The sequence below is a fragment of the Atractosteus spatula genome, chromosome 10 (assembly GCF_055471065.1).
Source record: "Atractosteus spatula isolate fAtrSpa1 chromosome 10, fAtrSpa1.hap1, whole genome shotgun sequence".
NCBI lineage: Eukaryota > Metazoa > Chordata > Actinopteri > Semionotiformes > Lepisosteidae > Atractosteus > Atractosteus spatula.
This window is the reverse complement of record NC_142715.1, coordinates 717,872-736,829: the sequence shown is the minus strand read 5'-3', so window position 1 is coordinate 736,829 and position 18,958 is coordinate 717,872. Positions and strand designations below refer to the sequence as shown.

Sequence of the window (18,958 nt, the reverse complement as noted above, 5' to 3'; positions counted from 1 at the left end):
AAATGTGGCAAAAGGTTGAAAAGTTCAAGGGGGCCGAATACTTTCGCAAGGCACTGTATATATCACTGTGTTGAAGCTAGAGACACAGAATAACTGCAAACACATTCTAAATACAGTGTTCCTGCACCTTTGACCTCATCCAGAATGTATTATTTTTTTAAAGGGATTGCTGTCAGAATGCACAACTGAATCTCAAACAGAATCTCTAGTCAAATATGATCATTTGTGAAACAGGCAAATGAGTCTCTCAGGGGCCCATTGCTCATTTTCAGACACATTTATGCAATACTTTCACCATGCGTTGAGCAATAGGGATTAAAGATACCAGAGGTAAGGTTTAAAAGTGATTCTGAGGTGCAACACATCAGCGATACAGCTAGGCATCTGAAATGTGGGGTTCGAGAGCCCTTCAGGGAACACCGTACCCTAAAGGTACCAGAAGTCCACTAGTATAAGCATTAAGTCACTGTCACCCCTGTTACAATGTGATTGCTAGATATCTTAATTTCTTTGGTTTTTAAGGAGTAAGAGTGCAGGGGGTCTAAATCTGCGATCCAGTGTGCTGAAGTATTTCACAACACTACCTGTAGCCCGTCTGGAAATAAATCCTCAGACTGCTTATTGCCCTGGGCATGTACCAATAAATCACTGAGCATATATATATATATCACTGTGTTGAAGCTAGAGACCTGTATGTAATAATATAAGTAGAATAGATTATAATAACATAATGATCCAGTGTGTTACACTACTTCACTGCTTCACTGCTCTATGCCGTCTGGAAATAAATCCTCAGACTGCTTATTGCCCTGGGCATGTACCAATAAATTACAGGAGCACATCTATATATCACTGCACTGAAGCAGGAGACAGAGAATCACTACAAACACATCCTAAATACAGTGTTCCTGCACCTTTGACCTCATCCAGAACGTATCATTTTTTTAAAGGGATTGCTGTCCGAATGCACATCTGAATCCCAAACGGAATCTCTGGTAAAATACGATCATTTGTGAAACAGGCAAATGAGTGTCTCAGGGGCCCATTCCTCATTGTCAGACACATGTATGCAATGCTTTCACCATGCATTGAGCAATAGGGATTAAAGACGACTAAGGACATGATAATTCACCTGAAGAACGGGGTCATCGTGGATTACAACAGAATAGAGATCGTGTCTGGTGAGGCAAACAGGACAGTGGTTGTAAGACTGCTGGAGTCCTTGGGCCTTTTTGTACGTGGGAACCTGGTAAATGATTTGAACTAATTTAACGTCATATTCGGGAAATCCAGAGAACGTCTTCACACTTGTCGTGGCTGTTGCAGGAAACAGCTGTTGAATCTCACTCGGGATTTCTTGAGAGATCATTCAGCGAGTGAGTCACAATTAGGAGATAATTTGGTATTTCTTAAGAGAACTCAGGATTTTTTTTTTCCTTGGTGGCAATGCGCTTCCGCAATAAATCATAGACTCTGCTTTCAAAATAGCTGCACCAGGTACTCGGACACAGATAAACACAGGGATTTAAAATTCAAGAATATGAATGGTCAACTGCTTCCAGTTAGGGTTTTTACGTTTCGTATTTAGTGATTTTTGTATCAATCTTTTAAAAATTCATTAAAATGCGAACAATATGTAAATTAAAAACAACAGCACCGACAAATGCTGGGGAGACAGGTAGTTTTTTTGTAATCAGATTCCAATGTCAAATACTGTGTATGAGAGCTTACTGTACGTAACTTTCCTTTTCTCACATTTTCTGACGACTATTCCGAAGGGGCACCCTGTCAACTCTTAATACTTTTAAAAAATCTGTCTGCGTGTTTGATTATTTTAAAAAAAGATCAATGTTGATTATAACTAAAGAAATTAATGATCACAAACAAAAAAAAGGGCTGAAGATGCGAGTCGCTTTTGTATTATAGCTGGATGACACGAGCTTATAAATAAATAAAAAATGTTTTCTTCCAATAAATCATACATTTTGTTCCATCCTTCTTACTATACTTCTCTCTTGTAGTAGTAAAGCATTTTGATTGAAACCGAACAATACATTAAAGGTTTCATCTATACACTAATACTTACGCTGCTGTGCAGCGGAGCCTGATACACCCCAGTGGGCAAAAGACGTATAATATACGTCTATTAAACGCACACCTTAGACGTATAAATGTGGTCTGAAATTCGTCTAGAATGAAATTCTAATATACGTCTATTGTTATACGTCAATTATACGTCTATGATTAGATGTTCATTATACATAAATGGTTGGAGTTCTATTATATGGATAAATTTAGAGGTCTATTATATGGATAACTTTAGAGGACTATTATACGTATATGGTTAAAGGTTTATTATACGGATAACATTAGAGGTCTATTATACGTATATGGTTAGAGGTCTATTATAACATGAATAACAGTTGTGAATAACATAAAACTGTCACTACACATGATTGAGTCCTTGAGTCTGGCACCTAAGACCATTCAGCCATCCTGACAAGCAGTGGAGGCTGGTGTTTTGAATGCGCCCGTTTCTTTGTCGAAGGATTATTAACTACTACTGATAGTTCTTTTCTTCTTATTACAGAGATTTCTGCATTGCAAGACAATTGACGATATAGATAAAGTAAAGTCTTGGCAAACGAAATACGCACGGACAGGGTTGGACTCTGCGATCTTCAGTTTACGAGACCGACACCTTACCGATTTATAATGACATTCACAATAGATTTAAGGAAAACACAACCGCCTGAACAGGGACTTGAACCCTGGGCCCTCAGATTAAAAGTCTGATGCTCTACCGACTGAGCTATCCAGGCTCCAGAAAAGAGTCAACACTGTCGGGATCCTCGCAAATCACATGTCTCTTCTTGTGCCGAAGCGCAGTCGTACCTGACCTGTCTGGAATGACCACTGACGGACTTTATCCAGAAGTGACGGTGCACTCCCAGTAGAATGAGAGAGAAATACAGTACGACGTGAGGAGTCAAGGGGCTCCCACAATTCATCTTTCCTCACAATACACATTTTTTCACTAACATTTTGACCTTTTCACAATCAGATTTTTTCACATTTAATAAGATCTTTTAATCAGCAACATTTAAGAAAGAAAAGAAATGGAACATTTTTTGGAACAATAAACAACAAAAAACTTTCAATGCCTTGGTTGTATACGTGTGCACACCCTTTATAAAGGGGGTTGCAACTGTGCTGAAATTTAACCAGTCACATTCCAGATCATGTACAAAGGTTATTTGCCTTTGCCAGACGTCAATTGTATTGATTCTGATTAGTCCTAATTTATATCACTTGATCTCATATAACCAACCGATCTGGGAGAACAAACGTTCAAACTGCACAGCGGAACATGAAAAGAAATCCGACTGCTGGTTGTCAGCAAAGAATGTCGTTTCAAATTATCCACCGAGCTGTTTTATGTATCCGGCCACCTCTTTCCTTCCTACTTTGCAGTGAGCACAATTCTTTCCGTTTCTTCTCTTGTATATTCTTTTCTATTGTACTGTCCCTTTCCCCCATGTGGAGATGGATTCACAACCGACACCCTGTTTTCACCCTGTGTTTCTGCCGCGTCAGTCTGTATGAGGAGTGGGTGTTTCACAGCTCCAGTGGCGCAATTGGTCAGCGCACAGTACTTATACGGCAGTACACACCAGAGCTATGCCGAGGTTGTGAGTTTGATCCTCACCTGGAGCAGTATGGCCTGTGTCTCTAGCTACTGAAAGCAACTGGTGAGTTTAGGGGCTGGAGATGAGGTTTAAGTTAATTTGAAAGAAACAAGAAAGGTTTTTTTCTATATCACACCCAAAGAAGGCTCCACTGCTGAAACATTTCCTGCTCGTTTCAGCATGGAATAAGTAGTTGCAAGAAAATCAGCCACCTGAATAGGGACCCTGAGATGAAAAGTTCGATATTCTACTGACTGGGCTATTCCCGTCTACTCAGTTTCTTTCTGAAACAGCGTTTTTCCAGAAATACTAACAATTTGTGAAATTTAAAATACAATCTTGCTTAAAAATGCAGATGATTTTTTTCCCAAAAACCGTAAATGGAGAAAACTGACCCATTTGAGTCTCTGTGGTACAATTGCTTAGTGCAGTCAGGTTGGGACTAAAATGATAGTAAGGTGCTGGTTCAAGCACAACCTGGCATGCCTTTCTCACTGATCCAACATGAACATCATCTAGGGAAGAAGTGGCATGTAATGTTTAATACATTATTGACTTTATTGATAATTGGAGGGAATGCAAATGCTTTGCATGTATCGAATTACAGCACATAACAACTGAGTACTGTTCCTGAGTCGATATCACTGGGCAATTTCCAGTAGTGACCAACATCATCAACTTCACGTAAAATAAGATTCACACATGGAGTTTTATCTTGGAATGGAGGGCGGGAGAATTCATTTATACTCCCGTTGCATCTTGAGCTAAACTATTTTAAAAATATGACGCAGATTTGTTCAAGACATTTCTAATCGCCTTAAAGAGCGTTTTCATGAAGACATACGTCGGCTAGCTCTCCACTGTTAATTGACAGGACTTTTGAAGAAACTGTTCTCATACAACCAACATACAAATTACACATCTTAATAAACATGAATGGAAATCTGTGTTGTGAATAACATAAAACTGTCACTACACATGATTGAATCTCTAGTCTGGCACCTAAGACCACTCAGCCATTCTACCAAGCAGTGGAGGCTGGTGTTTTGAATGCGCCCGTTTCTTTGTCAAAGGATTATTAACTACTGCTGATAGTTCTTTTCTTCTTATTACAGAGGTTTCTGCATTGCAAGACAATTGACGATATAGATAAAGTCAAGTCTTGGCAAACGAAATAGGAACAGGGTTGGACCCCGCAATCTTCGGTTTACGAGACCGACACCTTACCGATTTATAATGACATTCACAATAGATTTAAGGAAAGCACAACTGCCTGAATAGGGACTTGAACCCTGGGCCCTCAGATTAAAAGTCTGATGCTCTACCGACTGAGCTATCCAGGCTTCAGAAAAGAGTCAAAACTGTCGGGATCCTCGCAAGTCACATATCTCTTCTTGTGCCGAAGCGCAGTCGTACCTGACCCATCTGGAATGACCACCGACGGACTTTATCCAGAAGTGACGGCGCACTCCAATGAGTAGTATGAGTAGAATGAGAGAGAAATACAGTACGACGTGAGGAGTCAAGGGGCTCCCACAATTCATCTTTCCTCACATTACTCATTTTTTCACTAACATTTTGACCTTTTCATAATCAGATATTTCACATTTAATAAGATCTTTTAATCAACAACATTTAAGAAAGAAAACAAACATTTTTTGGAGCAATAATTAAAAATAAACTTTCGATGCCTTGGTATCACACCCTAAGAAGGCTCCACTGCTTTCTTCTCGTTTCAGCATGGAATAAACCTTTACTTGTTCCTTTGCAGCCCATGCATGCTAGCACAGCTACTTACTTAAATTACCATCAGCTGTGGACCTCCAGCTGACCTGTACACAGATAGATGAGAGATATCTTCTTAAACGAGAGGAGCACGATGGAGTACCGGAAACTTGATAAAGCTCTCGCAGTTAGATTCTGTGTTTTTGTTGCTCCCTAGATATGTTTTTAATGTTTTTTTTTTCTTTTTAAGTTGTTTCATTTGATTGTTTTTAGAGCTGTTAGACTACTACAGAGATTTACCTAGGTTTCCGGAAGACTTCTCGTGTTGTGGTTGTTGTGTTTTCGGGTTACAACTATTTTTTTTCTATTGATAGGACCCCACGCATTACTGTGGGACTAGTTAACTTTAGTTCTTACATTCTACCTGAAATTACCTCAATACCTACAACTCTGTTTTTCTTTTTTTTAAAGGCACAAGTGATGTTTTTTTCTTGAGGCTGATCGGTATCTACAACGGGTCGATTGCAACGAACTTGGCCGCTGAAATTTGTCTTCATCTCTGTAATAAAGACTAGCAATCTGGTATTTGCGATGAAGTTCAGTTTCACATTTTTCAGCACTCTCACGGTTAGTATTGCCTGGAGCGACATAATACCTAACGCATTCGTTTTTGCAGCTACATCCGACGGTAACAAGAAAAAATAGTTGTAAAACCAACAGAAAGCACAGACTGCTATAACTAATCTAGTTATATAACGATTTTAAGTATAAGGATAAACTACTGCAAGGAATTGGTCCACCTGAACAAACAGGATCGTAATGTTGACACCCAATAATGACACTGATATGTGCCGTTCCTGGACGGATAGCCCTCCTTCACATCAAACAGTCCGAGTGACTGTTAGTGTCAATTAGTGTTATCTGACCGTTGACAAAGTACAACTTTTTTTTAGGGTGCAGGTTAAGTAAGAGAAAGTGTTCAAAAATCCTTTTGTCCAGAACTGAGGGGGCGACACTCCTCCCTCCCCCTGTGACGCCAGGCCTGTCCCCATCCTATTCCATAATGTCATTATATATAATACCTTACAACAGTGACCGTTTCCTTACTAACTGCATGCGTTAAAGTTGCACATCAGCACACAGCAGGGAGCACCTTGCTGCGATGTATTATCAATGTTAAATTGCAACCGTAATATTGACAACATTAATAAACGCATATATAATTGACATTGGAAACACAGTAACTTTTATCAGCATTGCTGATATTCGTTAGTCGCCATTTTGGTTAAATACTTTCATGTTTTTCAACGAAGAAGAAATCTGCAAAAATCTCAGCAGTCCTCTTTTGATAAGTAAGTGTAAATAATAATAATACTATTTGAATACATACAGGTCTTACTTAATATTATTTTGGTTAAAAATAGTACGTTAATAAGCAATAAATGGCACATAAAATAGTGTGAAGGTGAAGATCACACAAAATCAACTACAAATGTGGGAATTTTAAAATTTTAGGATTATAAATTGCATGTAGCACATTAGCAACACTACAGTAATGCTAATATAACAATAGTGTAAGAGTTCTGTACACACGAGCGAGTCCTTGCTGCTGGCATGATATTATATTCTCTCTGTGGTGTAGCCAAAAGCAATATTAAGTGGAGCTGATGGCACACTACGGTTTGCACTGATTCTCAGCAGCTGTTGTTGCCAGCATAAAGCTGAAGGGACCAATGAGCATTTCTGTTGAGAAGAAAAATTAAAGCTTTTTTCTGCCTTGATGTTCAGCTGACATCTTGAAAGACTTACCTCAGGACAGACTGTCAAATAAATCTTTCACTGATTTAATCTCTAGGGATTGGTGTTGATCAAGTAGAGTCAAATAGAGGACTTATTAATAGCCGACAGTCGAAAATGAACCAGCGGCCACAATGGAGAAATTAGCACTATGCCTGATCAGTGATCACATTATTCCTATCCTGTAGTCCTTGCACTGGCTGCCTGTCAAGTTTTGTGTTGACATCAAAATCCTCAAGCTAACCTATAAGGCTCCACATGGCTTGGCACCTCAGTACCTTTCTGAGCTATTATTGCCCTACTCCCCACCTTGCAATCGTTGCTCTTTTAATTTTGGTCTCCTATATGTCCCCCAAGCCCGTCAACACTCCCTGGGTGATAGGGTCTTCTTCCGTTATGCCCCATAGATCTGGAACTCTCTCCCCAAGTATATCAGAGAGTCACCTTCTCTAAGCTCCTTCAAATCCAGACTCAAAACCTTCTTCTTTAGAAGAACCTTTTTTTAACTTTTCCTTACCCTCTGCTTCTACTGTACTTAGTACCACCATCTACTGTCTCCTCTAACTGTATATCCTCATCCTGCTTATCTTGTGTATTTTTTTATTTTATTGTTGTTATCATTCTGTAAAGTACTTTGAGAAGCCACCTTTAAAGGAGCTATATAAAATAAGGTTTATGATTATTATTATAAATGATGAACAGTGTATTTAACACAGACCACACACAGTCCTTCATTGCGAAAGATTGCAGGGTGAGGGAATATTCTTTTCACTCATTTTGTTGGCTTTGTTGCAGGAATTGTTTGGATGCCATCATTGTAGGAAGGAGAGGATCAGGGTTTAGGTGAGTCTTTTTGACGCCTGCCACTGTGTGGTTCTCTAAACAAGCTTTTCAATTGTGTTGTTGAAGACTGTATCCCGGCTTTGTTGCAGGAAATGTGTGGATGCCATCATCGGAGCAAGGAGAGAATCAGGGTTTTGGGGAAGTCTTTTTGACGCCTGAAACTGTATGGTTCCTGGTTGTAACATCTGACACTCTACACCTAAACAACAGAGAACACCGATGAAATTGCTGAACTGTCTAGCGGACATTTTGTCACTTTCTTCTGACCTGTATTTAATGCAATTCTCTGAAAACGTGGCACGTTATATCTGTGCTACCTTTATGAAGGGTCATAGATCTGATCATAGATTCGATCACAATTATCTTAAAACAAGCATGAGAAAATTACATTACACTATAAGGCTGAGTTCTCCTGGTCCCTCTGCAGCAAATGTGTGTTTTAAAGGAGGTGTCATGTTATTTTTGTTTGCCGTGCCATAAGAACAGCATGGTTGTTTAAATTAATTGGTCTGAAATTGGTTTAAACCACAGGAATGTAACAACAAAAAAACAAGTTCTACTTGACACAGAGATAGTTGGAGATATTTGGCAGCAGTGGAATCCAACTCAATGCCCCCAAAGAGACTGGAGCTTTAATCCAGCTCTTAAGAGCGCTCGGCTGTGTTAGCCTTGACTGCCTCATACTTCACACTGTTGGCTCAGAGAAAACTGGGTGACTTATAAAGGCTGGTAGGAGAGGAAAGGAACAAATGCTTAATTTTTGGACAAAGACTTTATCTACTAAAAGAAGGAAAATATTTGATTATTGTTTGTTCATTAGACATTTTGATCAAATTATTGTAATGCAGTGCCAGGTACAATTAAGGTATAATATGTACACGAACATCATGTCTGAGTCAGTGATGGCAGCTGACTATCGCTGGAGGACAGTTTTTCATGAGTGGGTAAGCCTGCATAATGAGGGAGAAGAGATCAGCCATCTGTGACGCAGTGTCCAGTGACACTAACTATCTGTCCTTCTTTTCTCTGCTAATGTAGAGGGTGAATGTAAGGAATGTCTACTCCACACCTGAAGAAGGCTCCATGGCCGAAACGTTGTGTTCTCTTTCTTCTTTTTTTCAGTATGGAATAAACCTATTACTTGTTCCTAATTCTATACATTTTATCATCAGTCTACAACATTTAGAGGAGCTCAATTGCATAATGATAGTATTTCTTGCCTTTTAAATACATCAGTCAAAAATGTAGAGAAGGTTCTCCTGTTTTCACCATTATAAGAACTGTGATGTACCACTAATATTTACGCTCATAAAAGCATTGTAATTGTATTGTTCTGTTCTGTTACAGTCTTGAATGACACAAACCTTCTCTTTTACTGCACTACACAGTTCAGCACACAAGGATCCTCAGTCAAACAAACACTGCAATCACTTGATAAAAGCCATTTCTCATCCTTTCTCTTGGTGTTGGTGCTACCATTGTATGCAAAGAAGGCGACATGACAATGAAAGGTGTAATCATCTTAAAGAGAGTCTTCTCTTTTGAAGGTGTGTGTCATGAAGCTCTCCACTGGCAATTGACCAGGCTTGTAAAGAATCTCATTCAACAACCATACAAATTGCACAGCTTAAGGCACATGAAGTGAAATCCGTGAGCTGATTGAAACAAAACAATGTCGCTTCGCATTATCTGCAAAGCTGTTTTGCTTGTCTGACAACCTCTTCCTACTTTACAGTGAGCGCATATATTTCAGTTTCTTCTTTTGTATTTTCCTTACTATTTTACTGTCCCTTTCCCCCATGTTGAGATGTATCCACAGCCAAAACCCTGTGTTTCACCCTATGTTTGTGCCAGTTTTACAATCTGTGTAGGAGCCTGCCTTACAGAGGTCCAGTGGTGCAATCGATCAGTGTATGGTACATACACAGCTGTGCACAGTGGATGTTGGTCTGGACTCTAAAAAGTGTTTCAATTCACAAGCTACTCTGGACCTCAACACCTGTTGATGGGTCACTTCTGTCAAACACACCAGTGGAGCCCACACTCATTTACACACACTGACAGATATACACCTACACACTCACACACATTTACACCCACAGACACAACACACTCTCACAGACACAACACACATTATACACACAATCAGACACTCACACACTCACAGATACACACCCACACACTTACTCACACACATTCACAGACACACAAATAAACACTATATACACAAATAGACACCGCATACACTCTTAGGTACAGATGCACTATAACTAACACTAATGCAGATACTGCTAATATTACAACAATAACACCATCACCAAAACTTACACTATCATTGTTACTAACACTGACAAAATCTACAACTAGACTAATAATACTTATAATTACAGTAATACTGTCATGAAAACTAACATGATGATGATATTCTGATACTAACAGTATAATTATCACTAATATTCACATGAATACTAGCATTAAACTAAAATTAAAAGTATCTATCATCACAAACTCTCACATGTTTACTTATATTATTAGTAAAACTACCAGATATACTCTCACTAATATTAATATGAATACTAGCATTCATACTAAAACTATCAGTAATGCTATCATCATTAATACTCACATAGACACATAGACACTACACACACTGACAGACATACCCACACATACACTTACAAATATAAAACTACATACTGACAGACACCACACACTCACAGACACACACCATACACACACATTCACAGGCATTCATTCACAGAAACAAACAGACATTACACATACTTACAGACACACACTTATAGACATCACACACTCAGAGACCCCAAACGCTCACACACTAACAGACACAACAAGCTCACAGACACTCACAGACACACAGCCCACACATGAACAGACAACACACACACACAGATACCACAAATACACTTATCTACAGATACATAATAACTAGCACAAATTGATTCTACTAATATTACAACAGTAACACTATCACTAACACTGACACAAACTACTAATAATAACAGTAATGATATTATTAAAACTAACATTACTACTGGTGTTAATACTCTAACAGTAACACTTTAGTTATAATTAATATTAACATGAAAATGAACATTAAAACTAAAACTATCAGTAGCGTTATTGTCATTAATACTCACATGAACACTAGCATTAAAACTACCAGTTGTACTCTCATTAATATTAACATGAAGACACTGGTATTAGTATTAGTTGCTGCTCGTGACGTCACACCGCTCTCTGTGACAAATGCGAGACACTTAGAGGCACGCAGCGACGGGGCGCCTGTCGCTGTGGTTACCATTCTTATGATTTATAAACACTGGAAAAATGCATTTAAACTGTAACATACATTTATCAACTTGGAATATAATTTTCTAGCTCTAGGATACAGTTGCCTAAATAATAATATGAATAATCATTGTTTAATTTCGGATTGAACATTATTAACACTAAACACATTATGGTAATTGATCGATACAGTCTTTATTGACTGTTTTCTAGATATTCAAACAGGGTCAAGAAAAGAATCAATACTCACCAATCGGTGAAGTTAATAGATTTTTCTAGGGTTCTTCAGTTGAATTAATTGGTTGTCGATAGATAAGTGATCAATAACTCTCCTGCGTGCTCTCCGCGTGCCTCCCGCGGTCTTGCTCTCTGATCCCGGCGATCCTGTTAGTGTCTGTGACGTCACAGCGCTCTTTTTGACAGAGCAGAGCAGTCTCCGCTGGAGGAGACTCCTGTCCGGAGCCCGGGGGGCTTTTCTTACAGATATAACAACTCTAAATGAAAACACACCAGGCTGTGGAGAGAAGCGAATCATCACAGTTGGAAAAAGAGAGCGACGGACCTAGGAAAGATATTCATTAAACAGAAAAAAAAGTTTACTTCGCAGATTAATGCGTTACAAAGTGTACCCATGTGGAGTAGTAGAGAACGAGCACGAGTCCCTGAAATAATCGCTTTTAAGGGTTTTACACGAATCTTCAGTGTAATCTTCAGACTCCTAATCTCTCAGTTCCTCTGCGGGTTTGATGATTTAATTAACTGTATAACTGTTATCAGACTCTGTTTAACTGTATATTTATAAGACTGTCTGCGAGAGATGTGTGGGAGACGCTGAATCCCAGGGCTGGTGTGGAATCACACACAGACAGGTCTTCTGTGTGATCTGAGTCCCACTGCTCAGAGCTACAGACTGGTCAACTGGTCACTATTGTAGACATGACCTTCAGACCATTGGCTACTGATAAACAATATACTGATCACAGTGTCACTACTGGTGTTAATTACATAAATATTAAGATAATTCCACACTCACTTGTGTTATAAAACGTTTATAAAAAACATCTTTGGAGGCTGACATACAGTAAAGAAAGTAATACTGAAGGGCTGGAAGTCCGGGAAAGGGTTAATAAAAACTTCTTGCTTCTGACCTGGAACAGAGCCCACAGCTGCCAGATCAGTGATCCCTGAGCCCTGTTCATGGAGAGGAGAACCAGGAGCTCTTCTCTGTCTCTAAGAGGCTGTGAGGAAAGAGAAAAGGGGGAGATGTGACCTGAGTCCAGGCTGTTCTGATATTATTCATGAAGCAGCACTGATTGTCTGAATGTACTCTTGTTCTGGATTGTGAGGATAGAGAGAAGTATGGAGTTGAACTTCAGTCTGAGTGTGAGTCTAAACTGTGAATCTGACTGAGAAGAGAATAATGATTTTTTATTCTGCCTCAGAATTTTTCTTCTTTGCCAAGTGGTGTTATATCCCCTTCAGAGACTCTGCACAGACTGTCAGAGTGAAAGAAGAGAGAAATGGACAGATAAGAGCACACACAGCGAGAGAGATATGGCTTGATTTACTTTGAAGTAAGTGTTCATTTCCTTTCTAGAACAAGCTGTTTCCGAACTTCAAGAAATTCATACAACTTCTGGAAGATAAAATAGAAATCTTGCTTATCAGGATAGAAGAAAAACTGCAAAAAAATGTCAGTGATTTTTTCTCCTTTTAACAAAAAGTGCAGAAAAACAACGGCAGTGCATCTCCGTCGGCTTGATTTAGCTTAATACAAGTATTCACTTCTTTTTCTGGAAATTACAGCCTGCGAAAGATTAAATAAAATTCTTGATTATTCTTCGTCAGTGCCGAAGAAATACTACCAGCTGGCAGGAAAATGCTAGTATTTTATTTTCTTTAACTACAAACGTATGAATGGTGAAAAAATGTGTCCCTGTGCAGCTGTTAAACAAAGGGCTAGTGGTTCAAGCTCAGATTGTTACGATGTAAACATAATCTCCGCTAAAAATTGATGGGATTTCTTTGCAAACCCTTTTGAACTTTGGAGGAAATGTGTTTTACTCATGTGGAACTACAACAAGTAAAGAATTAAGTACCTAAGTCAATGTCCAAGAAAACCATTTTCATGTGTGGAATTTTATCTTCAACTGGCTGTCGGGAGAATTTATTTATACACCTATTGTATCCTTAGCAAAAATATTTTAAAATTAGAAAACAGATTTGTGAGAGAACATGACAATCCTTGACAATTATTATTAAATGAGCACTGTACAAATGTACGTTGATATTTTTTATATGTACCTCAACTGGAATATATATATATACATAATTGCTTTGATATGAATGTTCATTTGAAGGATTTGAGAAAACTATCAAGGATCTCAGAACATCCAAAAATACATTTGGGCATCTGCATATTTGTAAAGATTAAAGAGCACCATAAGTGTGAAGTTTGCACACACGAGAGAAAAAATCAGTTTCAATGCACTTCATTAAACTGATGGTGTACTTATCAATCATGCGCAAAATGCTCATAGCAGAGGATAGTTTCCATTCGTCGACTTCAGGGTAAGGGGCCCAGCATGCTTTTGCTGAAGGGAGCTATTCAACACAACTGGTTTTTCACCCAAAATGAAAAGTTTCAATGGTAAACGCAGACGTCACTTTGAGCACTTGGTGTTTTGTAGTACAAATCATCACTCGTTGCTCTACATGGGCTTGTCTTCAAGATCGTTGAGAACCAAAGCTTCTGCCTTCCTTGCTACTGATTCTTTCGTCGTTAATTCACAAATCTTCAATGAGAATCAGAGAAACGAAAACCAAACACATGTAGACACTCGCGTCCTAGCCTGAAAGAAAAATGATGGAAGCATTTGAGAAATAACAAGAGTAGTCTGAACAGCTCCAGCCTATCAACTGCTCTACAAAGTGATCGCTACCTCCACACCCAGTTTATAACACTGAAAATGATGCAGGAAGCAGAGCAAAGTTCTAAACCCAGCAGTTGAAAAGCGTCTGGATACATAAAATGACAATTTCTCAAAAGTAAAATCTTTATCTTTTAAATATTGTCATCCATATATTTTTGTTTTTCTCTTTTTAACATAACACACTTTTGAGAAATAAACTGTCTTGTAATGAAGGCTAGAAAATGTGTATCTAGCTTTGTTCAATTCATATCGGGACATCCCAGTGGGCAAACCATGTAGAATATATGTCTATTAAACTCATTTCTTAGACGTACTGTATAAATGTGGTCCGTAATTCCTCTAGAATGAAATTCTAATATACGTATGTCGCTATAGGTCAATTAGACATCTATGGTTATATGTTCATTATACATAAATGGTTGGAGTTCTATTATACGGATAACTTTAGAGGACTATTATACATATATGGTTAAAGGTCTATTATACATCAAAGATAGATGTTATAGGGGTAGAAACTAGTAAATCAAGCCAATGATTTGGTTTAGAAATTTATTCTGAAAATATACAATCATTCACACCTGGAAAATATGTAGTTCAAATTATACATTATATACAATATTGTAATCAACATAAGGCTGATCATCATAAAAACACAACTAGTAAACTTCAGCTACAAGTTCTAGTAACATGGCAATATATATATATAGTAATGACAAACACAGACTGATTACAGGTGGGTTTCATCGTTTGTGTTGTTTGTAGAGGGGCCAACTTCACAGAGTTGAAACAAGCTCATCCGTCAGCTGCGGGGTTGAAGGTATCGTATTCTAATGGCTTCTATTTCTATTGATGAATGAGATGAGGAGATCCTTCACGTGATTAAACGAACACATTACTATTTCGGTCTGATGTAGAGACTACATTTGTGTCAGCAGTACTATGAATGTAAGTCTTGTACACTTTCAGGGGCTACATCTGTAGCGCTTCATCTAAGAGGGTTTTCTTTACTTTAGTGCACGGTTACATTCACCTACAAAACGTATTCTCTGAATGCCCAATTGCTCAATAACCCTGTTTTCCCCTGGGAATCACCAACCTACAGTCCCATGCCCTTCAAAAATATAACAAATATATTTAATGAACTGTGTAACACAGAGCTGGAAAGGTGAACCCAGGATGGCTGGGCCATTGATTAGTTGGAGTGATCTTTTTATAGGTGAATAATTGCAAATGTTTGAATCCGATTCATATTGAAATGTTAAACAACTGACAATCTGTTCAGAAATGAGCCCGTGTAAAAGGGGCTTTAGTGTAGATCTGGATGGCTGAGTGGTTAAAGCATTAGATTTTCCATCAAATGGATAAATGTCCGCGTGGGTACAGTCCCCACTTCCGTTATACTCCTGTAACAAATTTCCAGTGACAGAACACTGAAGATTTACACTCTATTTAAATATGAATTTACTAAATTTCAGTTATCTTCACTCCCCGGGATAACTGAACTCTCACTATCGCATACCGAAGGCTTTACATGCATTCGTTCAGGTGGGAAGCTGCGTCAGCATGCATAGTTTGCAAAGGAATAAGTAAAAGGTTTATTCCATGCTGAAAAGAAAAGAGAGAAAAGATAATGTTTCAGCTGTGAAGCCTTTTTCAGAAACGTTGTTTTCTCTCTTCTCTATTCAGCACGAAATAAATCTATTACTTGTGCCTTTACATGCATTAGCTGTGATACAGATTCTAATAAAGAAAGAATGAAACTGTTTGTTATGTGTATCATGGTGATCCTCTTCTCGATCCAAATGAAATGTTTAATATGATCCCTCGAGAAAGAAAAGGAGTCAATTTCCGCCTGGAATGATTGATGCCCCATCAAATCTTTTGTGATATCCCTGGAAGTCTATACAGTAGAATCCTGGTTCGCTGCTTAAATTCAAGGTAAACAAGATAAGGAACAAGTTGAAAACCTGATTTCGAAGTGGGATTTAAATCACCCAGAACATTTCACTACATTCGGCAGTATGTGCCAGAGAAAAGTGCCTGACAGCCCTTTGATAGCTCAGTTGGTAGAGTGGAGGACTGTAGTAAGAACAGTTGGGAATCTTTAGGTCACTGGTTTGAATCTGGCTCGAAGGAAGGTGCTTTAATGAAAGAGTTAAAATAGCGAATCTTTTTCACTCAGACGTTGATCAAAAGCTCAATAAACCACGAAGCAGAGGCTCTTGTTCCGAATTCAACTCCCGTCTGATTGTCTTGTATTGGCCAAGATCTGATCTTTGAATTCGGGGACTACTCTCTCTGCTTTGTAATTCAAAAGTATATACAAATGTCACGTTTTTTTTGTAGATAAGGTGTTCTCTGTTTTCAAAGGATAGGTACTTAATTGGCTTTATGATTTGGTATTGATTTTGTATCGTTATATTATTAAGTTTGTGTTTTTTGTGTTTTTAATGTATTGTGGACTTATTTTTGAAACAAATGCTTACAAAGGCAAACAAAGCACACATCTGTTTCTACCAGCGGTGAATTTTTATTTACAAGCTACTCTGCACTTTTGGGAGTATAACAGGTTCGATATAAAGTGGCAAAAATATAAAAGGGGAAAATACCCCGGACTGCGTGTAAAGCCCTCATTGTGAGTGTTGTTTTATTGTTAAATAAGGCATACTGTGAATGAAATGTTGCAGAAACACAATCTGATATTTTAATAATTATTATTTTAATAATTTTAGAAGTATGCGATAAACATGTTTTTAAAGGACCTTTGAAAAACTAGATATAGATATAGATAAAACTAGATAAAAAACATGAGCTTTATTGGTTTTTACATTAATCGATTTTGAATCAAATTTGATCCTTGTACATTGCATTTTACATTGAAAAAAACGTGCATACCAAATCCACCAACAGACAGAGCAATGTTTTACGTTGCCTTCCAGAGCTTCCAGCGCCACACGACTTTTTCCGTGTCTTCTCCTCTCTCAAATGGACCGAAGCACAGGAGCCAATATTAGAGAAAACGACAGGTGCTTAAATAGAGGATGTCCCAATGTCTGCGACAACGCATTGTGATTTTGTATAAACGCAAATGGTTTCTAATTTAAAAGCCAACAACATTCTTTTTCTCCCTGGCGCTAATAAGCTACAGTACCATACATGCGAGCTGTTGTGTGAAAGAAAATTAATATGTGCATAGGAAGGCAGAATAAAATCCAGAACTGTATTGGTGATATCGATAAATAGGGCTCATGTTAACAATTAAACTTTATGGTATAAAACGTTAAAATTCATAAATATATATATATATTTTTAATTATGCAAAGTGTCTGTTTAGCCATTCATGAAGGATTCTTTAGACAAAAAACACACCATTATATGAGAAAATATATTTACTATATGTGCATTTAACTTACTTTTTAACAATTTCAAGTTCAAGGTCGATGGAAATTGTTGCCCTGCTTTTTTGTCATAAATACACAAGCTTGTTATGTCTTGTGTCAGAAATAAACTGCATGAAAAGCAACATAAAGTAAGCACCACAAAGAAGACAAACAATTGCTTTTATAGTGCAATGTTATCTCGAGCCTTTAAAATTACTTTAAACACAATTTGTTTTTCTCTGTGGCTCTAAGGCTTTGTCATTTAGGTGTGCTGTTTTTTTTACATGTTGTAAAAAAGTAGCTTAATCATACGTAAAATAAAAACTGCAATTGTAAACAATTGACCATTCATATTCCTGAATTTTAAACATATGGAGTATTTATACCTTGTCTTCGTATTTGTGAATATTAAAGAGCTCCTTTTCAAAAGCTGTCAGTATGGATTAGTGCTTAGGTTTCCTGTTTTTTTACCCAGGCGGTCCAGATAAGACTCTTGGTATAGGAGCGCGTCTGTGTTGCCTTCTGGATTTCAAACGAGCAGCTCAGTGCAGAAAAGAGCCCCGTAGACCAGCATGTACATTTGCCTGGACAGTAGATTTTTCAGAAAGTGTAATTGCATTATATCACGTGCCCCTGACGATGTTATTGATACGTCATATGTGCTCTATTTTGTATTATATGTATTTTTGTTGTTCAAATAAAAATATGAAAAAAAGTTTCAGGATGCATGCTGCTGTAAAAATAAAATGACATCAAGGTCTGAAGCCTGCTCCACAGAAGAACTTTATCCAGAGGTGTTAAAGAAGTCGAGATCTCACCATGAGAGGGGAAGAATCTCAGAATAAGCAGGTGCAGTTGGTTCCACGGTCATAACGCCACGAGATTGGACGAGTGAAAGGCACCCAGCTTTCTCCGAACAAATAATAAGACAAGGAGAGAGACACTGAGAGTAGTGTGGCCAAGTGGGCTCAGTTGCTGGTTTAAGGCTACAGTCTCTTGAGGAGCGTGGGTTTGAATCCCACCACTGCCAGATGCTTCTGTGACCCTTTTTCTTCTGACTTGGAAAGCAATCTTTGGAATAGTGTTTTGACCATCTCCTGATAACCTTAGCAAAGTTTTTAGAGATACTTTGTCAGCTTGACATCAAGGCAGGAAACAAAAGCTTTATTGTGTCCTCTCAACCCAAATGCGCTTTGCCACCTTTAGCGTTATGCAGGGAACAACGTCTGCTGAGATCACTTTCCAGTCAGTGCAAATCGTACTGTTTTAATATTGGTTG

General features: G+C 38.1%; 3 non-coding genes and 1 pseudogene across 3 annotated transcripts; 2 read left to right on the top strand and 2 right to left on the bottom strand.

Annotated features, from left to right (window-relative positions):
* The window catches only part of LOC148824417 (uncharacterized), a 310,106-nt pseudogene that overhangs the window by 265,541 nt on the left and 25,607 nt on the right, over nucleotides 1–18,958 (top strand).
* Nucleotides 2,750–2,822, bottom strand: trnak-uuu (transfer RNA lysine (anticodon UUU)). Its single transcript has one exon. It is a non-coding gene; the product is annotated as a tRNA-Lys (tRNA).
* trnai-uau (transfer RNA isoleucine (anticodon UAU)) lies at nucleotides 3,624–3,717 on the top strand. The gene is made up of 2 exons: nucleotides 3,624–3,661; nucleotides 3,682–3,717. It is a non-coding gene; the product is annotated as a tRNA-Ile (tRNA).
* Nucleotides 4,960–5,032, bottom strand: trnak-uuu (transfer RNA lysine (anticodon UUU)). Its single transcript has one exon. It is a non-coding gene; the product is annotated as a tRNA-Lys (tRNA).